Source organism: Delphinus delphis, chromosome 8, assembly GCF_949987515.2.
Source record: "Delphinus delphis chromosome 8, mDelDel1.2, whole genome shotgun sequence".
Taxonomy (NCBI): Eukaryota; Metazoa; Chordata; class Mammalia; order Artiodactyla; family Delphinidae; genus Delphinus; species Delphinus delphis.
The window spans coordinates 18,505,981-18,529,491 of NC_082690.1; positions in this window are offsets into that span (position 1 = coordinate 18,505,981).

A 23,511-nucleotide genomic window follows, 5' to 3' on the forward strand; every position below is an offset into this window, starting at 1 on the left:
GGCAGTCTTGTGAGACTGAGCCCTCAACCTGTGGGATCTGACACTATCACTGGGTAGACAGTGTCAGAATTGTGCTAATTGCCTGGTAAGTGGGGACCACCCCCTCCCCCCCCCACACACACACACTGGAACTGGGTATCAGAACTTTTACACTGTAAGTGCAAAAAAAGTGGAAATACACAGTCCCTCCAGAAGCCACTGACCTACCTCACCAGCGCACAAGTCCGCCCGCCCTGGGAGTCAATCATTTACCACAAGCTTAAGAGGAACTTGTGTTTTCAGCCTGTGTGTCCCGCTTCTATTCCTGCCGCTGCAGCTCTCTCACGTGCTATGGCACGTGCTACTTTTCCAGGCAAACTTCTACAAAGGCAGAGAGTGAAATGGATTCCTTCCAGGAGAACTAATCCCCCCAAATCAAAATCTTCCACATGGGGGTGATGATAAACAGATGCCCCTCATCTCGACAAATGAAAGGTCACCCACAGACAGTGCAGAGTAATTATTAAATCACTTCCCCCATTTGTTCAGGATCAGTAGCGACCTTATTACCTGTATCTGAAGACAATGTCTCTAAGTCCTGGGCATGGATCCAAAAAGGTCATTAATAACAGGAGAGTCCCTAAATTTGCAGGGAAAGAAAGATCAGCTCTAATTAAGGAAACCAAGTATTCCAGACCAGCCTTTTACAGCAACAGTTTGCATGGTAATAACAACAATTTGCATTTCTCAGGCACAGACTTTGCAGCCTCCACAAAGGTAGCCAGGCTCACCAAGCCTTTTCCTCCTCCACAAATGGGATGGGACGGAATGTATGTGTTAAAGGCAGCCGGCTAGGGGGGGACTTTCTTACTGTCATTTCTCGTGGCTTCAGATCAGAGGCCAAAGGCTAGAACCAGAGGCTCAGATTCCTGCCTCTTTGCCCAAACAGCTGGACTTTAAGAAGAGCCAGGCCTGTGTGGGTCACCTCTTGGCAAAGAACAACACTTAGTCCTGACCTGGGTTCTCCAAGTGCCTGCCTTGAACAAGGCTACCCAGGACCTCGAGGTAGGAGGGCAGACCCTCTTCCTCAGCTGCCTTAGGTTGACCAGTCAGTCAACAGGCATCTTTGAACTACTTCCTAAGCTGGGTGCCCCCAACTTCCAACTTCCAGCCCCTACAGTGAGATTCTATTTTGCTACCTATCAGAAGAGCACCAGAACCACCGCAATCTCCCCTGCTGCCTCATATCCCTGCTTTCCCCTTCTCCACCAGCCCTGCGGAAGTAGCATCAAGAGTTCAGACTCCAGGGCTTCCCTGGTGGCGCAGTGGTTGAGTCCGCCTGCCGATGCAGGGGACACGGGTTCATACCCCGGTCCGGGAAGATCCCACATGCCGCGGAGCGGCTGGGCCCGTGAGCCATGGCCGCTGAGCCTGCACGTCCGGAGCCTGTGCTCCGCAACGGGAGAGGCCACAACACTGAGAGGACCGAGTACCGCAAAAAAAAAAAAGAAGGGTTATTGTGAAGATCAAACAAAATGATGTATGTAAAATGCCCATCCCAGTCTCCCACCCGCCCCCGCCCGCTCCCTCCGGCCACGCGCCGAGTCCTCTTTTCCTCCGGCTCAGCCTCCTCCTCCAGCGGTCTGGAGCCAGCCATCCGCGTGCAGAGAGAGAGGCAGGTGTACCCTGTGGGACAGGTGGCCTCCAAACCCAGGAAAAGAGGAACAAAGGTGGAGGAGCTGAGAATTTTTGAACACCAGTCATTCAAGGGACCCTCAAGTGTAAATTTTCCTCCATTCACCTGGACGGGTAACTCCTATATTCAGAAAGAAATACTCCGGAACGTTATGTGAACTATGTGCTAAACTTCATTGGGATCCCCTAGACTATCGAGTTCTCCCCTAGCACCCTTGCAATACAGTTTAAGATATGAAAGGAAGGTGTCTGAAGACAACCCAGTAGAACTCCAAAACAAAATAAAACTGAATGAAAATTCAAAATAAAATAAAATGCTCATCAAAAGCCTTGACTCACAGCACGTATCAGAAATCATCATTGCTTTATCCCAGACTGCCAAAAAGTAAAGTGGCCAGGATGGACCGAGAGAGTCTTCTGTTTCCTTGGCCCTTTGCCACATCCTGTAGGCCTGTCACCACCCTCACTCTAAACCCAGTGGTGCTGGCAGGATGCAAGTTGCTGCAGCGGTTGGGGTAGCAGTCAGTGACTCTCACCAAAGCAGAACAGTTGAGGGTCACGGAACGTCCTTGGGCAATGGGCTGACGTCCCTCATGGTAAGTATGAAGGATCCTCATGTAACTGGCCTCTGGGTTATTACAGCCAACGGATCTGATTAATCTAATTAAACACGGAATATCCCATTTCCACCTCACTCAGCCCCATGCTCAGGGGGCACCAGGCTAGATCCAGGTTGGCCCCCAAACATGCCTGATAATTAAAACAATTTTTGCCCTGGCTGACTGCTTCCCCCATTACTCTCTCCCATTACTGGAGATGCAAACAGTAAATAATTTAATAACCCAGGTTGAGTCGAATCTGGTTCCAAAACAAAGTGTTTTAATTCTCCAGTGTGCCGGCTTTCAGCATTACTGTAATTCCATTTCCCTTCACTTGACTGGGCCTTTTGCTGCTTTTTAGGCTTCTTGTATTTCTCCCCAAGTTTTCCCCACGGGACCCTGACAGCTGCATTATTGTAGGGCTGGGCAGCTAGCATGACGTCACTTACTACTCAAGTCCAGGTTGGAAGCAGCAGCACACCGGCACGTACTCATTAGCCTAGTCATCTGCCCTCTGTCTTGATGGCTGTGGAAAGCCGTCTGTGTGGTCACAGGCAGGGCAGCTGGGCCCTCTCTTTTCCCCTCCATCCTTCTTTTTCTCTTGCCCTGTCTCCCTGTGACCCCTTCCAGTCTCAGGCAGCCCTGGCTATGAGGAAAGGACTGGAAGGGGGGGAAAAGCACTGGAGGAGGTGGAAGGGGAATAGCCTCTCCCCGCTGGCCCTGCGGTCTGATCCCTCATCACACTCCCTTGCTGGCTCTAAAGGAAAGAGCTCCCTAATCCCCCAAAGAGAGATTAGGTTTTGCTACCTTTCAAAGGAGAACCAGAACCACAACAAGCCCTCACTCTGACCAAGAACAATCTCCCTGGGCTTCCCTGGTGGCGCAGTGGTTGAGAGTCCGCCTGCCGATGCAGGGGACACGGGTTCGTGCCCCGGTCCGGGAAGATCCCACGTGCCGCGGAGCGGCTGGGCCCGTGAGCCATGGCCGCTGGGCCTGCGCGTCCGGAGCCTGTGCTCCGCAATGGGAGAGGCCACAACAGTGAGAGGCCCGCGTACCGCAAAAACAAAAACAAAAAAGAACAATCTCCCTGCCGGTCCTCCCACCCCTCAGCCCCACCCACAAGGCTCCCCTCCATCCTTTGGAGCGGTAGCCAGAATGCTGATGTGAGAGTCTGGTGCCCTTGCCCACAGCAGAGCAGCCCAGGGGTCCAGGGAGCAGCAGCTGCAGGGGAGAAGCAGGGGTAGAGGAAACGTACCAATGAAGTTTTCGTTTAAATAAAGAGCAGGGAAGCATTGTGCTCCATTGATTACAATTTTTTTTTCTGAATATTGTGACATTTGCAGGAAGGCTAATTTATTCAAGCATGGAAATCTTTAAAAACTTAATTAAGTTATTTCTGTGATTTTCCATGCCTTATTGTTTCGAGTTCACATTTACTTTCATCCTTGTTAATAAAAAATAAAAAATTGGGGAGGGAGGCAGGCAGGGAAGAAATAGAGAAAAATGATCCCATAGAACCTCCCGGGACTGTTTCCAGACGCTGCATTCTCCTGCAGGAGGCTTCCGAGCCCCGGGGCATAGGGGTCCCAGATGTCAGGATCAAAGTCAGGGCCCCACCTGCACGAGGAATGGTGTGGGATTAATGCAAAACCCCGGCCTAATCCTCCGGTCACTGCAGCACCTGTAGCAAGTTTAGGGCAGTGTAAACTCAGGTATGATTTTCCTGTAAAACACTGCTGATTGCATAGTGGTTGATGGCTCTCCTTCAAAGCAAGCTGGATACTCTGCCCCTCGGAGAACATCGAGGAGTGGGAGGATGGAGACGTGAAGGAGGCAAGTTTGGGATTCAGACAGCCAGGCCCAGTTTCCTAAGAGGTCAGTTCCTAGAGCCAAATGTCACCCCAGGCAGCCATGTTGCTTAGCAAATATGAGCTTGGGTCACATCAAAGGCTATTTTTTTCTTCAACAGGGGCCCCAAATCCCTAGAAGTCGTGTTCATTCCTTTCTCCTGAAGATGGTACCAAGGGTTCCCCCATCCCCTTATTCAGATTAGTTAATGGCCCTCTGTGAGTCACTAGAGTTTGCGGGTGACTAAGATGCTGGGGCAGGGGTAGAGCAAAGAGTAGACAGCCAAGAAGCACAGAGGTGAGGATGCCCATTAGAAAAAGAAACCCACGCTGGCAGGAAGAAGATGCAGAAGCTATTCTATAGTAAACATGAATTCTTACACATACACAAATAAAACACTCTTCGGTTAAGCTGGTTCCCCTCTGGGGCTAAGTGCCTTGGTGGGTTTGACGGGAGGGTGAGTGGGGAGGCACTGGATTTCACGTGGTTTTCATGTTTGGAGAGGTATGGTTGGGGTAAGGGGAAGAAACGCCTCTCAGCTGCTAATCCAGGAAGGCGAGATTTAAAGGGCTGCCTCAATGATAAAGGACAGATGATTTGATAAGTGAGTTTATTTATAGAGAAGGAAAAAATAGTCAAAAAAGAGGCAGCGAGGACAGCTCCAGAGCCCGGTTGAGGTCTTCCAAAGTAGAGGAGACCACAGAGGGGAATAAGGATGGAAAGAGAAAAGGAGCTCTTCCCCCAGAAGGAGCAAAGCAGGGAGGACAGCAGCCATCTGGGGTCCAGGCTGCACTCACCGCCTTCCAACCAGGGTCTTTGCCTGGTCGGAACCCTTCCTGCAAGTGATGCCAGCTCTGAGCAACTAGGAATCAGAACCTTCCACTGAGGGTCTCCTTGAATTTCCTTTCCTGGTGCTTCAGCCTTAACCTCCAAACTGCCCCACAGAGCAAATATAGTCCCTTCTCACGTCTCTGGAGTACTTCCCTTTCATTGAAAAGAAAATATTCCCATTGTGTACAAAATGCATCCTGCCCCAACCCCTAAATGTACTCTCTTCTTTGTCCAAGGCATCAGACTGGCTTCCCCTACTGGGCCCACAACCCAGGTTATCTGTATATTCTGATGATATTTGCACATATTATTTTTAAGTCATTAGTCTCTGCCTGATACCGTGAGTCAAGAACTTTAATGGGAGAAGTTTATGGCTTGTCTCTTCCATCAACACAATAGTTCACGGTTGTGTTGCACGTGCTGCACTAATGGAGATTGCTTTCAACTGAGCGTTGGGTGGTTGTTTTTTTTCCTCCTCAAAATCATTAGCTAGTCCCTCCTGATCTATTAAAAGGAGCAGCAGCCTTTCCCTCGACCCATGCTGTCTGCTAGCACAGTGGTTCTCCAGGTGTGGCCCTTAAGAAGCTTCCAGGCGGTCTGCCTGCTAATCCAAATGGAAAGTCATATAAAAGTGCCTTTTCTTCAAGTACAATCTCCAGAGAAGATTTGCATCTACATTCAAAAGGCCTCAAATGAATATTTTCAGAATTGTAAGTACAATAATGGTTATTTACCCAGGCAAAAGTTTCCCTGGACCATTATAAGGTTTTTGTAGTAATAAGTGAGTATGAGGAGATGCCTGGAGCTGGGCCTTTCTCTGCTGCTCCGAGGTCTGGGGTCTCAGGAAACGCTGTTTGTGCAGAGGGTCATGGCATCAGCTGTAAGTAAGGATCCAGAGAGAAATGTCTCTGGCTACCAGCCCATCCATCTCCTTCCAATGTCAAGAGTGGACAAAGAAGTGAAATAAAAGCGAAATAAAATAAAAATCAGTGAAGATGGAGGAGGCATTCATCCCCTGGTTATATACAAATAGAGACCTGGAAGGCTGGGATTATTAGCCCACCTGCCTTCCCTGAGAAGGTTTCTTCTCCTGACGGCACCAGTACAAAGCCCGGGCCCTGTGTTCAGTGACACATCACTCTGTATACTGTAACTCTGGTCACCCACACCCTGGTTCTTAAGAGCTTATCAGAGCCTCCCTTGGTGAGGGAAGAGGAAAAGGTTAATATCCAAACAAAGGGATCTCTGGGCATGTTAGAGTTTGGTTGAATTTCTACCATGGCAACAGGGAAATGGGAGTGGAGACCATTCCTGGAGCCCTCAATCTGATCTCTGAGTGCCCCTCCTGCTACTGTCTCCTTTGTGCACTCATGCTGTTCCCCAGGTTGATGGAAACTTGAGGTCCAGTTCCTGGGGAGGACAGTTAGAACTCCAGCACCATTAAAACCCTTCCTTGTCCCTTTAAGGGGCTGTTTCATTCCTGGGTTGGCCTGTGTGCTTTCTGCTAGCCTGCGCTCCTTCCTCCATGCCCCATCCTCTTCCAGAATGATTTAGGGTAGCGCGTGCCAGCACTGCACTCTCCTTTAATGGACCTCCACGATCCCCAGGCATTGTTCCCTTTTCCCTCTAGCACAAAACGATTGTTCTTTGTCTTTTGTTCCCTCTGACACTTGAACTTGATTCTAGAATTCTACGCCCTCTTGCTCTCACCACCTCATTCTCCCCAATCCCTCTACACCACCTTGGTTCTCAGCCTTTAGTGTGTGTCAAAATCACCTGAAGGGCTTATGAAAACACACGATGCTGAACTGGGCCACAGAGTTTCTGATTCAGAGAGTCTGATGTAGGGCCTGAAAAGTGCATTTCTAACAAGTTCCCAGGTGATGCGGAAGCGGCTAGTCCAGGAACCACACTTTGAGAACCACAACTCTACATCTCTGAGTCTTTCCTACTTCTCTCCAGGCAGCCTTGGGCATGAAGGAAGCAAGCTTCTTTCTATACTGGATGTTTCTCAGCCTTGGGTCACCCCAAGGGGCCATGCTCCCCTCAACTCCAATCCCAGAAGCCAGTCAGGCTCGCCTCTCCCTTTCCTCTGTACTGGCAGCAGCCCAGCCCCTGCTGCTTCCCCATCTCCCGGCCACTCCAAAGCATCTCTCTCCACCCATGCATGTGGCTTTTTGCCTTTTGCTTTTCTCTCACTCCCTGTGTTTCTTCACATCCATCTCTGTCTGCCAGATTCTCACATCCAGGCTTCCTCTGGCATCTATCCATCGTCCCCATCCATCTAACTGTGCAGATAAAGCCCAGTGTGTTTTTATGATTCCTCCTACTTCAGCCAAACAAGGATTTCCCTCTCAAATCTACTCACAGTTAGACTCTGTGGTGGGGACAGGGTGGACATGATACCCATTGGAGTAACCCTTCTTGAGGCTGTTTACTCATCAAGAACAAAAGCAGACAAGCCAGTACCCTGCCTTGGACCACCTGTCTTATAGATCCTTTTTAAGCACATTGAGCTGACTTGAGAGCCCCTCCCAGAGGCCTTGTCATGGGTATTTATTTGCAATACTCAAGGACCAAGAGAAAAAAATTATGTATTCCTTCCTGGAGCATCAGGCCTCGATCCCCGGGAAGCAGAATAACAGAGGGTAGAGGTTGAGAGTGTGCACTCTGGTCTGGGATTGCCTGGTTTGAGCCCCAGCTCTGGCCCTGACTAAACATAATCACAGACAAGCCACACACCTCTCTAAACCTCAATGTCTCCATCTACAGAATGGGCATATACCCCAAGGCAACATCCAGAGAATTAAATAGGGCAACACACCTAGCACTTAACACCTATGACTCACACATGGCAGGACTCGGTAAATGCTAACATTATTATCCTCTATGTGCACCAAACCTTAGAGCCTCAGAATCTGGGTACAGAGATCGAGCAAAACCATGGATGCAAAACCTTCTACCCACAACTAATCCCACACTGGACTAGCAGACCCTGGGGCTTCTCAGCTAGACAATAACCATCCCCCATTTTGCCCTGAGAAGTCAATCCCCCAGCACTTAACTGAAAAGCTTTGTGCTTTGTTTTTTTGTCTTGCTTTGTTTTTCTAAATAGGAAAAAAAAAAAATCCTATTCTTGTCTGTCCAGTGTTTTTCCAGCAAAAGCACGAGTCAGCACTAAGAGTTCTCCTTGGTCAGCAAGACATATGTTGCAGTGGGAGAATCTGGGGGAGTTTGAGGAGGGCCTAATGAGAAGGGAAGTTAGGGGTTGGCTGGGAACTAGCCAATTTCCAGGTCTCCCAGAGATTCCTTAGGAATAATTCCTTCTCTTTCCTTCTACATGGACTCCGCTCCCTGCCACCCACAGAATCCATCCGTAAGACAGGCCAGAGGAATCAAGAGAAGTCAGGTACAGGAAGAGCGATTCTCCCAGCCGCAGCCTGGAGTCTGATGACTGGCCGGTTGCAACCCTCCCGTGGACACTGGGACTATTTCTCTGCCGGCCTGTCTCCCAGGAATTCCATGCTTGTGGCTTTTCACATCAGGGAAAGTGTGGATTAGCTCACCAGCCACCCACCCACCACCAAGGTGCTTTCTGGGAATGTCCTGCCCAGAAGGACTTGGCTCAACTGCCATGGGAAGGACATGCCCAGACCCCCTGGCCATTTATCACCCTAAGAATGCTCACTCTTCCCTCTGCTACATCACCACTGGCAGGGTGTGGTAAACCAAGTAAGGAGCCTGTCACCTCACATCAGCCTGGGTAGCCAGGCTTCCCAAGGCTGCAAGGCCTAGCCTTTCTGGCTCCTGGACTGCACGGGCTCTCCTACCCCCATCTCCACACCCAGGAGTCTGGAAACCAGGCCCCACCCAGACAGAGTGGCAAGAGTACAGGCAGTGGGCCAGCGAGTCCTGATTTAAGATCCAGGTTCTGCCACTCTGATAAATTAAGCAAGTGGCTTAATCTCGTTGTGCATCAGTTTTCTCGTCTGGGATGTGGGGATGATGATTCCTGCTTCACAGAACTGGTCTGAGGCTTACATGTGTTCCATAAAAGCAACTAGCGTGAGTGGATAATAGGCACCTGATCCTCTATTGGGCTTCCCCAATAAATGGTGTCTCTGGCCATTATCTAAAATAACTTGCAATACTGATATGTTTATCGGTCACTGGAGTCAGGAAGAAGGTCAATTTCAGCACCCCAAGTACCTTCAGCTGAAACTGACCTGAGGGTACTAGAAAGCAAGTCCAAAGTTATCGGCTTCTGCTCCTGCTTCTGCTTCCCTGGCTAAAGTCCAAGTGCATTTGTATTCCTTTGCTGCCAGCGGCCTGTGCATATGGAATACATTTTCTTTGGGTGTCTCACCATTAATGTTTTCATTTCTGCTTAGCGTCAGGGGCTTTGCAGGTCGCTGGACTTCCAGACCACTAAGCCTGCCTTTGTCTCAGCTTGCTTTGTTCTCTCATTTCCTGATCAGCCCGGGAGCAGTTCCGGGCAGGAGGGGCTTTGTATAGCAGTTCAACAGACTTTGGGTTTTTGGAAAAGCAGGAATCAAGCCCCACCTCATACACGGGTCCCCTCTTTCCCTCCCCAGCACCTAACGCTGCCTGTAGATCAAATGTTCTTTCCTTCCCAAGTGTTCTGACTCTCCCCACATGTGAATTTACTGAGCTCCGCCAATAAACACAAAGAAGTTAGCTGCCATGTTTGAAGCTCATCAGTAAGGGGAGCATGACTCTGGAAGGATGACCTTCCACTTGAAAGAATATAATAATTCAGTGTTGGCAAGTGGGCAGTGAAATGAGCACTGATTAATGGGAGTGCAAATTGGTATAACATTTCAGGTGAAGGGGTGAGGAGGGCAGTTAGCCAACGTGCAACAAGAGCCTTTGAAACACTGACTCCACTTCTAGGAAGGTTCCCTAAGGAAATCATCAGAAATGTGATCAAATACTATTGTGATACAAAGATGTTCATTGCAGTAGTATTTACAATGGTGCAAACTGGTAAGCAATCTAAATATCTAACGATAGTTGATCAGATATATTTACATCCACAGAATTAAATACTATGAACCTGTTTTTTAAAATAGAACAGGGACTTCCCTTGTGGTCCAGTGCGTAAGACTCCACGCTCCCAATGCAGGGGGCCCAGGTTTGTTCCCTGCTCAGGGATCTAGATCCCGCATGCATGCTGCAACTAAGAGTTCGCATGCCTCAACTAAAATATCCCACGTGCCTCAACTAAGATGCAGCGCAGCCAAAATAAATAAATAATAAATAAATTAAATAAATTTTAAAATAAAATAGAATAATATTTAATAGGATGGGAATAGGCTCATGATATAATCTTAAGTGAAAAAAGATTATTAAAATGCAGATATAATAAGTAATCCCAATTTTACTTTGAAATTTGTATACATAGAAAAAAACAGATTGGAAGGAAATCCTCTGAAATATTAACAGTAATGATCTTTGGTAGTGTGACTGTGAATGATATCCTACTTTTTTCTGTACGTTTTCTATATTTCCAATAGCAAACGTATTATAATCAGAGAAGAATGAAAACCACGTAAACGGAAGGGGTGCTTTCCTCTCCAAGGTTCAGGACTACAGTAAAAAATGACAGACTTGCACCAGGGAACCCTCTTCAAACCTGACCTCTTAGGGTGGCTGTGGAGATGCTGGTCCCAGTTGCCCTGGTCCACTCCCTGACAAACATAAGACCAAACGCACCCGAGCCTGCTTGTCTGACTGGACAGAGCTGGACTGGCCGTGATCTCCTGCAGCCCTGCACATCCTGGGAGCCTCTGTTTAAGCCTCCTATTAGCAGGCTTTCCTCCTGTCTATTAGGTCACTGAAGATTGATTCATCTCACTTCACCGTGGTTTACAATTTGCAGTTCTTGACCCTGACATCCTCCCCCTGGTGCTGGAGCCCTATTTCTGCAATACCAACAAGGCAATGACAGCAAGCAGCTGGTCACCTTCAGGCCTTGTATCCTCTCGGCCTCCTCAGCAGGCTCCTCGCCCTCTCCCTTCCTCTCTGTGCCCATCCAGCATCCACATACACAAGGCTGCAGCTTCAAGGAACCCATGGGGTCCTACCCAAGATACAGGCATAAAGAAAGGGCAGGGTGAGACTGGGCCAATGGGAATTCACTTGTGTGTAGCAAGGGTCCTAAGCTCTGTCCAGGCTACAAAATAAGAGGCTCCATTGCAGAGTCCACAAGGTCTGGGACCTTATGCCTTATCTCTTAACGTGGAACAGGGAGCTCACAATTTCTGGTCCAGGTTACCATGCTGGGTGAATTCAACAAGTTGACACACTCTGGGCTTCTGATTTAAAGGTGGGCTGTTTGCAGAATAATCTTTTTTGCAAGTCATATCAGCAGAAACCCCTGGGAGGTAGTTAGAGGAAGTCTATCCCTCTGTCCCTTGTTGCCAATTATGAAAAAAAAAATTTTGTCCACTCAACCTTCAAGGTCTTTGGCCTCCTGGCCCTCCACAAACTTATCTGCCCAATATTTCACTTCTCCTCAATATGGCCCCATCCATAAAATCCACTCTCCCTACTCCCTGCCTCTGACATCTTTTTCAGTTGGTCCTTTCCCTCTCCCGTTCCAGTGTAATTGTAAGAGCAACACAACACAGAGGGAGGGAACCTGAATTCTACTCCTGGCTTCCTTGTTCATGAGCTTAGAACCTCAAGCCAGCTTAGAACCACCCTGAGCCTCAGTTTTCTGTCTGAAAATATAGGAGTTGAACTGAAATTAGAAACACTGTTCCAGTTCTCACATTCTATCGTGCTTCTCATGACCATGTCAGAAGCCTTTCCTGAGTGAGCCTGCCTCTTACCCTGAGATCCGCAGCCTCCCTCCACTGTCGTGCTCACAGGTGGAGGAATTCAGCCCCCCTTGCTCTCCTTTCCCCGTTGGTTTGCTCAGGGTTTGTGTTTGTCTCCTGTCTAGGTAGAAAGTAGCTCTGGATCGATGACTGTGCTTCTTCACGACCCCCTTCTACGTGTGCAGAACACAGGAAACAGGTCATGTGGTTAGTTGCCTAACTAATGCCTACCCCTCAGGCAGACGTGAAAGAGACTCATTTAAATTTGGTTTCCCTGCCAGAATTGTCAGGCCTCAGTGGCCTTGGGAAATCACCAAGGAAGAAAATCACCATTTATTCGGAAAACTCTGCCATCTGCACAGGCTGCTACCATCTCCAAACCTCTGCCTGGCCTGCCTGCTTCAAAAATCTAGCAGGTTCCCAGTTTCACTCCTCTCCAAGGAACTATGCCCAGAAGGTCATCCAACCCACTTTTCTTTCTCCCAAGAGACTAAGACAAAGATGCAACTTGCCTAGTTGTATATTGGAGACGGAATCCCTCCCCACTAACAAATTCATATGTTGAAGGCCTAACCGCACCCCCTGCCCCAGTCAGCAGCCCAGAATGTGACTGTATTTGGAGATTTGGGGTCTCTAAAGAGGTAATTAAGGTTAAATGAGGTCATTAGGGTGGACATCAATCCAATTATGACTGGTATCACAAAAAGAGGAAATCAGGGGCTTCCCCGGTGGCGCAGTGGTTGAGAGTCCGCCTGCCGATGCAGGGGACACGGGTTCGTGCCCCGGTCCGGGAAGATCCCACATGCCGCGGAGCGGCTGGGCCCGTGAGCCATGGCCTCTGAGCCTGCGCGTGCAGAGCCTGTGCTCCGTAACGGGAGAGGCCACAGCAGTGAGAGGCCCGCGTACCGCAAAACAAAACAAAACAAAACAAAAAGAGGAAATCAGGACACAGACACACATAGAGGAGAGACCACGTGGAGACACAGAGACAAGACGGCCACCTACGAGCCAGGGAGAGAGGCTACGGAAGAAAAAGGCTGCAGACACTTTGATCTCAGACTTCTAGCCTCCAGAGCTGTGAGTAAAGCAATTTCTATTGTTTAAGCCACACAGCCTGTGGTACTTTGTTAAGGCAGTCCCAGCAAACACACAGCAGAACAACACCAGGGGCAAATCAGAGGGAAAATGAGATGCATACTCTAAGAGTTCCCAGTGGCAGACTTGGATGGACGTGGTTAAAATACTTCCAGCTCTGAAACTGTGACTGGGCTGCAGAGTTCACCCTTTCCTCGCCCTCACACAGGCTCCTGGCTCCTTTGTTCAACCCCAGCTAGCCTGCCCCACCCACCCCTGCCTGCATCCCTGCTCTCAAGAGCCATCCATCACTACCAAGGGGGTCACATGCCAGCCACAGAAGGAGAAAAGATGGGACCAAGTATACTGTTGTCAAGGCTGCACTGTCTGATTTCCAGACATTCAGGACAGCTGAAGGCAGCACAGCTTGGGTCTGGAAATTTACTTCTCTCTTCCCTTCTTCTTAGTCCGTCAGGCAAGCAGGTTCTGGTCCTTAAAAGGGCCAAGGAGAGTCCAACTGAAGAGAAGGGATGTTCATTTATGTGTGTCTTTGTGTGTTTGTTTCATTACTGTCTTTTTAAGATCAGTTTTGGGTTCGTAGCGAAATTGAAGGGACCTTGCAGGGATTTCCCACATACCCATTGTCCCCACGCATGCATAGCCTTCCCGGTAACCAACATCTGCCTCCAGAGTGGGACGTTTGTCAATTTCATTTTTTTTTTTTTTTCTGTTTTTGGCCATACCCTGGGGCTTGTGGGATCTTAGTTCCCCAACCAGATATTGACTTCCGACAGCAGTGAAAGCTCAGAGTCCTAACCAATGGACTACCAGTGACTTTCCAGCTCAATTTCCTTCTAGTGGTTGAAACACCATCAGCTTTTTCCCTTCAAGTGTCCACAAGCTCAGAAAAACTAATAATAGTTGGTAGCATTTTTCGAAAACCTATTATGTGCCAAGCACTGTGCTAGCCAATTCATTTACATGACTTCTGATCCTCCCAATCACACGTATGTGGGGAAGACCACTCCCTTCCTTCTTTTTTTTAATATTTTCAAAATATTTAGTTTATTAAAAAATTATCGTACATTAAAATTGACCTTTCTTGGCATGGAGATCTATGAACATTTCTTGAAGTACAGTTGATTTACAATATTGTGATAGTTTTAGGTGTACAGCATAGTGACTCTGTTTGGGTTTTGTTTGTTTGGTTTGCAAATTATATTCCATTATAGGTTATTGTAAAATACTGCGTACAATTCCCTGTGCTATACAGTATATCCCTGTTGCTTATCTCTTCTATGTGTAATAGTTTGTATCTGCTAATCCCAAACTCCTAGTTTTTCCCTCCCCACCTCCCTGTCCCATTTGGTAGCCATTAGTTTGTTTTCTATGTCTGTGAGTCTGTTTCTGTTTTGTATATAGATTCATTTGTATTATTTCTTAGATTCCATATATGTGATATCATATGGTATTTGTCATTCTCTGTCTGACTTATTTTACTAAGTGTAATATTCTCTAAGTCCATCCATGTTGCTGGAAATGGCAATACGTCATTCTTTTGTATGGCTGAGTAATATTCCATTGTATATGCATACCACATCTTCTCAAGTCAATTGTTTGTCGACGGGCATTTGGGTTGCTTCCATGTCTCGGTTATTGGAAATAGTGCTGCTATGAACACTGGGGTGCATATATCTTTTTGAATTAGAGCCTCCCCTTTCTAAGGATGTGAAAACTGAGGCATAGTCAGGTGAAGGAACTTGCCCAGGCAGGCAGCTGCTTGGAGGCAGAGCAAAGACAGAAAGTTAGCTTCATCTGATTCTCTGCACTTTCTACTCTCCCCCTCTGATGAGAAAACATACCTGTGAAAGTTCATTTATAATGTGAAGTGCTATACAATGAAAACTGTTGTTTTTGTTTCAATTCCTATTGTTAATAACTGGGAGATTTTAAAGAGAGAGAGAGAGAGAGAGAAATCTTCAACAAACATAGAAATCCCGTGACTTCTAAAACTGAGATCTGATCTCCAACTTAAAAACCTTCTATGTCTTTGCCTGAAGAGAAGTCTAAATTCCTTCGGAGACCGGAGCTGCTCCCCAGTGCCCACTGTAACAGCACTCTGTACCTTTCCTTCCTAGTACCTAGCACAGTTTGAAGTTATATATTTGGATGATTGATTAATGTCTGTCTTTCTGCACTGGGCTGAAGGTATATAGTTAGCATGACCATATAATTTATAGTGTAAACAGAAACACTTTTGAAAGTCAAAGGAGTGCTAGTAGTAACTATTCCAGGACAAGAAGAAACCTGGGATATATGGCCATCCTATGGAGGAAACAGAGACTGACTCGGCTTTGCTTGCCATTAGAGTCCAGAGCTGGATTCCATACTTGGCACATAGGACATGCTCAGTAAATAAATCTGCTGACTGATTCAGCAACATGTCTTTCAAAGATTTCTTCACAATTTTGTCCCATTGTTGGGCTGTACCCCACAGGCCTACAAGCCCTGTACTTGCCCAGCTTCAAGACTAAAGAAAGAGCCCAAAGTCAGTGACAGAGACATCAATGGTTTAATGGATGGGGGGGGCTTACATGTCTGAAGCAAAGTGCTGGAGTGACACACCGGCAGGCAGGTTACCAGTTATAGGGGGACTTGACATCATGTTGACTCATCGGTTACCAGGCAAACTAGCACAGGGGCATGCCCCTTACTGCCCCTTTGATAAGCTATGATGGTGGAGAAACGCTGATCTAAAGATTAGAACAATCACTACCTGGGCGGGAGCAAGTATGTAGCAAGGTCAGTCATGTGAGCAAGGTGTAGGTATGCAGGCACTGGCCAGTAAGGGGATGTACAGAGAGCAAGAGAACAGTTTTCTTGGTGGCCTCAAGTGATCACATACCCACCATATCCCTCAGACCTCATCTACTGCAACTTCTCACATACCCCAACTCTAGACACACGGCGGGTCTCTGTTAAGCCCATCTTGAACACACCTTACACTTTCACACCTCCAAGCTTTCCCCAGCCTGCTTCTTCTACCCACGATGCCTCCTGCTTCACACTCTACCTACTTGAATCCTCCCATTCTTAAAAGTCATCTCAGCTCAAATATTGCCTGTTCTCTCTGGAGTCTTGCTTCCGTTTCTCAGAACACTTGAATATACCTCTCTGCATCCCACTGCATCGTAGTTATTTATGTGTCCTGTCCCTCATGAGACTGTGAGGTCCTCCAGGTTGGAGCACAAGTTTCATTCATCTCCCCAGAATCCATCCTGGTGGCAAACACAGATGAGGCATAGAATAAATGCCTGTTGAGAGAATAATAAAAGGTTAGAGTTCTCTGGGGTGTCAGCAGTAGAGAAAGATTGAAAAGGAGTGCCCTTGCATTCTGAGAGAATCATGTTTATGTTGCTGAGCCTAGACAGCTGCTCACTTTGTACATCAAGCAGGACTGGGCACAAAGCAAGCACATCCTCAATCAATATCTTCATCATCGTCATCATCATCATCATACTATTCGCATTGTCAGTCTTTTAGGGTGATGTGTCCCCTCGTCTCCATCTTTCCTGTCTTCTACAGCTCTAATGCCAAGTCTCCACTGGTTCCTCAGCTCACCATCAGCACTTTCTTTCTATCGGAACCAAATTTCTCCCCTGCCTTCTGGCAGCCTGGATATATCGGAGGAGTCCATCCTTGACAGGCAGACTTCCTGGCATTTCACACCATATTCCTCAAAGTGCATCTGATGCAACAGCTGCTGTCAGACTCCTTGGATTCTCCATCTTCCCCTCCGCCAGGCTGTTTGTATTCTTTAAAGACCTTTCGTGTAACGCTTGTGCTAATATTTATATCCCTGCTTAACTAGGCTGGCCTCTGCTGCCCTGGGCATTTCTTAGACTCAAGCAAAATGGAGTTGCAATCTTTCCAAGCTACTCAGTAGCTCTTTTCCCACTCAAAGCACAAAGCATGATAAGAGCTGGAAGTTGCTTAGTGTGCAGGCTGCCTGGGGGTTGGGATACGTCCCGTGAAAGATGTGCCGGGTTTAGCCTAGTCGTATATAACTAGGGGCTTTGGAAACAGACAGTCTTGGGCTAGAGCAATGCTCAGCCACTCATCAGCTCTGTGATCAGCCAGTGACTTAATCTCTCCAGAGCATTACTTTCCACATCTGTAAAAAGGAAGTCATAATATTTCATAGGGCTGGTGTGAGGATTAAATGGGAGAAGGAAAAGAAAGAGGCACATAGTAATTGCTCACTAAAGGGTATCTATTATTTTGAAAGCTAGACAAAAATGTATTGCAGACCTACTATATTTAAGGTGTATAGAGTACTAAATTCCGGTATTGGAGCAAAGGAGAGAAAAAGATGAAGAAGACAATCCCTGCCTTCCTCCAATTCAAAATCAGATCTCAAAGCAAGCATGATAACAGCTCTACGAGATACAGGCAGCTGCAGTGGAAGCAAAAAGGAGAGAGTGGCACTGGATGGGACAAAGCTGGGGTGTAGGCCGGGCCTGGAAGATTGAGAAGAGCCTTGCAGCTCTGATGTGAGAAATTCTTGCAGAAACAATGATCCGTGCAAAATCTTGGAGAAGGTCTGGAGAAAAACAATAGCAATGGCTGCTATTTGCATTGATTGCTTCCTCCAATGTTTCACATCATCTCATTTAATTCGCTCTCTCAACAGCCATGCAAGGGGAGACAGGTGCTACTAATATTTCCATTCTACTAATAGTCCTGAGGCTCTGACAGGTAAAGGGACATGCTCAGGATTGCAGGGCTAGTAAGTGGCCGAGTAGGACTTGAATTCAGGTCCGTCTGACCCCAAAGCCAGAGCCTGTAATCCTATGCTGTGTGTGCTGGGTGGGGACACGTGGGATTGTGGGTAAAACCGGTGCGGCTGAAGCGTAGGTAGGGCATGTACGTGTGCGTGTGCACATGCCTGCATGCACACGACAGGAGTATAGATCAGGGGTTAATTTGAGAGAGGAGGCTTGCAGGAGGGAGGTAGGAAACTACTGAAGAAGATTCTGGAGTCCAGGCGGAGGGAGCCAGCTTCAGTCCTTGCCTCTGTTCCACTCTGGTAGGCCCCGGAGGTTATTAATAACAGCCTTGATCATGCTAATTAGTGCAGTGGGAACAGTCCAGGGAGGGAGGGCGGTGCACCGGGGCAGGTACCATACCCACTCTTGGGGGAAAAGGCCTCCACCTCCCATTTTGCAGGCTTCCAGGTCAGGCCCAGGGCTCCAAATTGACTTTGACTTCACAGGAGAGCTCAGCAAATCCTGCCAAAGCAAAATACCGGGAGGAATATCTCTCCCTCTCTGGAGTTTTGGCAAAATTATTATCCCAATCAATATCTGAGTAATTACGATCCCCTGTGATCAAAGGCGTGGGGGGCTGGTTTTCCCTTTCTTTGGCCTCTTTAAAGGCCTCTCTTATCTGGAAAAAGATTTCTTCTTTTTTTTTTTTAATCTACTTTCCCTGAATGCCCTGAAGGTCTGCGTGCCACAGAGGCCCCAGAATCCCCTGATTGCTTTTCACTCCTTAACTGCTACCTGCCCCAGCTCGCAGGCAGTGCTGGTAGGAATGGGCCTTTCAGTTCAGGCCCTTCGGTTCGGGGCCCCCACATAACCCCCAAGGGAAGGAGTGGGGTGGGAGCTGGGACTCCGGGAGCCCAGAGAACAGAGGTGAGTTTACTTCCCTCTCCATTTAAGAGGACGTGGGGAAGGGTTGGAGGGCGGGGCACCAAGAAAGAAGGTAAGTCAGCATCATCCCTCCTACTAGGCACCGGCCAGGCTTTCAACTACTTTCGAGGCCTAAATACTAGCGAGAGGGGGGAAGGGACTTCGGGGAATTAGAAGGAAGTAGGTTGGAAGTTTTCCTTTCAGTCCTTGACAAGGGATCACGAGGCTGAAAGGCATTTTTGTTCAGTTATCACAGCCATTCTTCTGCTGCCATGAACCCCTCACCCATGTGCCACCCAAACAAAAAGCCATCTATCCAGCTGGTAGTGTCCCACACCAGGCAGGAAAGCCGCTTCTTACCTCGGCCTCCCTGGGCCTCTCAGTGACCAGGGTTTTCTCATGTGGGTCAGGGTGGGTCTTAGAGGGCTGAATGTAACACATGAACGTGAAAAGAGGGGCTGCCCACTATCTACAATAGCCGGGACATGGAAGCAACCTCAGTGTCCATCGACAGATGAATGGGTAAAGAAGATGTGGCACATATATACAATGGAATATTACTCAGCCATAAAAAAGGAATGAAACTGAGTTACTTGTAGTGAGGTGGATGGACCTAGAGTCTGTCATACAGAGTGCAGTAAGTCAGAAAGAGAAAAGCAAATACCCTATGCTAACACATATATATGGAATCTAAGAAAAAAAAAAGGTTCTGAAGAACCTAGGGGCAGGACAGGAATAAAGACACAGACGTAGAGAATGGACTTGAGGACATGGGGAGGGGGAAGGGTAAGCTGGGACGAAGTGAGAGAGTGGCATGGACTTATATACACTACTAAATGTAAGATAGACAGCTAGTGGGAAGCAGCCACATGGCTCAGGGAGATCAGCTTGGTGCTTTGTGACCACCTAGAGGAGTGGGATAGGGAGGGTGGGAGGGAGACACAAGAGGGAGGGGATATGGGGATATATGTATACGTATAGCTGATTCACTTTGTTATACAGCAGAAACTAACACCCCATTGTAAAGCAATTTTACTCCAATAAAGATGTGGAAAAAAAATGTTTTTAAAGAGGGGCTGCTTCACGGCCAACAGCCCTCCAAGGAGTGGGGAGGTGGGCAACAGAGGGGCCTTCGGGGCTCAGCCTGGCCTGATGTATGATTTAGAGACCAGGTCCTTTCTGATTCTCCATGATTTAAGAAGTTCCTGCTTTCCAGAAACCTAGTTACCCCCAAAGATTTCCTTTAAGTCTTCTCAGCTTTGCTTCTGAAGAGGCCCTTCCAAGAACGCCGCTGGGTTAGAGTCATTATGCTGCCGACCACTTGCCGGGCCATTTATTGTATTTTTATGAGCAGAGTGCTGTGCTGCCTAATACATTTCCCAGGAAAGACTCTGAAGAGGGGGCTCCGGTGCTGCAGCTGCTAATGGGGGAGGGGCAAGATCAACATGGACCACAGTCCACATGCACGTCCCCCCCAGGAGGAGGGAGGCATGAGCCCGGAGGATACAAATGACACAAGCAGGTCGTACACACTTATGAGACAAGACGGTAAGCCAGCTGAATACCCACTGCTGGGACACCTTGATAAACATTCCAGAGGCCAATCCTGTCCAGCTCCCTGCCTCCAGGCAGATCTGTTCCAATTTACCCCAGACCGCACGGGACTCTGCATCTCTGAGGCAGGCAATTTCTCCGTTCCAATGGCAGACCACTCCAGTGTTTAACAGCCCTCCTCCCATGAAGCATTTTCCTTCTGGAATTAGCAATGTTCGGGCCAGAAGGGAACTTGGAAATCACATAGACAAAGCCTCTCGTTTTAGGAAGGGCAGAATCAGAGGGTCTCCGTTCCTGGAGAAATCACTCCATCCTATAGTACAGACACGCTTGGCCTAGGAGGGGATCAATCACCCTGCAAAGCCCTTCAGCTTAGCTCAGAGCCGAGGGGGTGGCCCTGTGATCCAGCCCAGCTCCTGGGTAGGTGCATCAATTTTCATAATAGAATGACAGCCCTACCCCAGGGTTGACAGATTCTAACAGTTTGTGTGTTTGTAAGGCATATGGGTCCATATTAATTGGCAACCCAATAGCTGCACTTTAGGTATTTGGCAGGGAATATAGTCTCAAACTCACTGCCATGCAGTGTCCATCAAAAGCCCAGCTGAGAGAAAGAAAATGCATAAAAGTGCCTGAAGGATGTGTGGTCCCTCCCTCCCTCTGGAAACATGAACAACGAATCGGCCCCAGGATTAAACCAGGTGAGCAGAGAGCTGTCTCCTGGACCATGTCCTTCTGCTCTCCTATTTTCCTGAGTTAAAGTTTGGTCTGTGTGGAGGATGATGTTATGGGGAGCAACCTAAAAAAGTGAGGCGCTTCATCTCCTGTGAAGCTGTTGTTGAGGACCTTGATCATCGGGTCATGATGTTCATTCGGTAGAGCTCTCCCGAGGAAGGCCCCCAGGAAAGCGCCTTCCTGGGTCAGCATTGGGAAAGTTGGGTTTCTCCTAAACAATCTTCTTTCCTTTTTTCCTCCCCATCTCCATTCTTTCCTCCCTCCCTTTCCCTCTCCTCCCCTCCTTTCTCCAACCCCTCCTTTCCCCTCCTCTCCCCTCCTTCCCTCCTTCCTTCCCTCCTTCCTTCCTTTTGTTCTCCCATCTTACAGACACTGTAATTGTGAGACTGATCACATTACCTTGCCCAGGTTGGCTGCCCAAAACCCTGAGTTTCGATTCTAAACTCAGGCCCTGGTTACCTGGTTACCAGTAGTAGGTGCTTAGGATTTCAAGCTCTTTATGCTTATATTAGCCTCATTCCTGATCCCGTGTGATATTTCTTCCTCTGTTTTCATATTTTCCTTTCCCATTTGCTTCTAATATATATTATCTCACTCTGTTTCACATATCTGTGTAAGCCACCATAACTCCACTTTGGCACAAGGCAGTATAAGTAAGTACATTAATGAATTAATTAATACAGCTCAAACTGTGCTGCACACACGGATTATATTTACAAAAGAGTGCATTTACCGAGCTGGTACTGGAAGGCCTCCCAGACCATATGGGCCTTGAGCTAAGCGTCTTGAAAGATGTGTAAGATAAAGAGAAGCAGAAAAGTGGGGAAGTCACAGTTCAAATTCTATCCCTTCACTATAATCTAAGGCTGCATCTTCTCATCCTTCTCTCAGCACCAGTGGAGCACTTCTCCAGTAACTTTACCCAGTCTAATAGCTCTTCAGGAATTTTTAGGCTTAGAATAAAAAAATAAAAATTATAGTCATAGAAGGTATAAATCAACTATACTTAAATACAAACTTTTTTAAATTTAAAAAATAAAATGAAATCATAGAAGGTAAGCTCCTGAAAGGAATCAGAGAAATCATCTCATCTAACCCTTTATTTTAACACAGAAATCAATGAAGGCCTTGAGACGGCAAATCTAGTTCCTGGATCACTTAGAGCAAGTTCTGGGTCAAGCACCCTTAGTGGTGGTAGTTGAGGGGGGAAAGTGTTAACCCCTCTATTTTACAAATGAAATGCAGCAGCCCAGGGAAATTCGGTAATTTGGCCAAGGGAACTAGCAGAACCCCTGAGTTGCCTGCTCCGAAGTGAGACCTTCTCTATTTGGAATCCCCGAAGTGTTAGAGCATCAGCACTTGGATTTCTCATTTCCCGATCCCTCCATCCCCACCTCCACCGTCTCTCTGGCCCCTTCCTGATCCCACTTCCTGCCTCTGCCCACCAGCTAACTCCCTTTGCATAGATCCCATATGCCTAAGTACCAGTACTGATACCAAAATGCCTAAATCAAGGTTGACCCTTGAGATAGTAACCAAAGGAGGTTGTACCACCTCTTTTGGGCTCTTCTATCTGGGTCAGAGGCAGGAGGATAGGGACAAAGGAATTTTCCAGGAATATTTTCAGGCTAGGGACTCTGTTGGTTCTGTTTTCCTTTGCCCAAGCTCAGGCTGCTGAATCTTGTTTTGGTGCCTTGAGCAGAAATGTGAACATCTGGAGCCCTTGCTGAGTTCACACTTCAAAGCCTTGAAGCTCTGCCTTCAGCCTGAACCACTCTTCCTTCCTTCCTCCCCTCCCGCCACCACTCCCCTGCTCCAGACACTGGTACAGGAGAAGGGAAAGGTGTGATGTGGTAAGATGAGTGCAGAGACAAGGGGATATTGGCACCGCAGGCATTTCCCAGGTGCTGTAGAACTGCTGTTCGTCTTTACGATCAGGAAAGGGAGAGAGTGAAAATCAGCTACTGATAAGAGACTCTCGTGTTTGCTCCACTGGCACGTATTTTCTCAAAGACTTAGACTGCACTCACCTCGCCTGCTACCCATCCACCTCTCAGAACCTCAGGATTCGTTGGTCGGCAGCTCTCCTCAGATGGTCACACCCAAAGGCCCAGGGCCGAAGCCCAACGTGCAGTGCGACCAACCAACTCTCAAGGCTACAATCCATGGCTTATGTGTGACCAAGCTAGACCCAGCACATCTCTCAATGGACATGTGCCAACCCCCAGGCAGCCTGCACACTAAGCAACTTCTAGCTCTTAGCATGCTTTGTGTTCTGAGTGGGAAATAATTACTGAGTGGCTTGGAAAGATTGCAACTCTGTCCCGCTCGAGTCTAAGAGATGCCCAGGGCAGCAGAGGCCAGCCTAGTGAAGCAAAGTTATATATACTAGCAGAGGCGTTATGTCAAAACGCTCTAAAGACTACAAACAGCCTGGCCGAGAGGACGAAGGAGGATCCAAGGAGTCCAACAGCAGCCGTGGCACCAGAGGCCTTAACCTTCCCTCACACCATATACAAAATTTTACCCCAAAAGGAAAGTAAAAGCTAAAGTAAACCTTTAGAGCTATAAAACCTTTAGAGAGAAATATAAAAAAAAAAAATTGTGACTTTAGGTAACACCAAAATCATGACCCATAAAGGAGAAAATTGACAAATT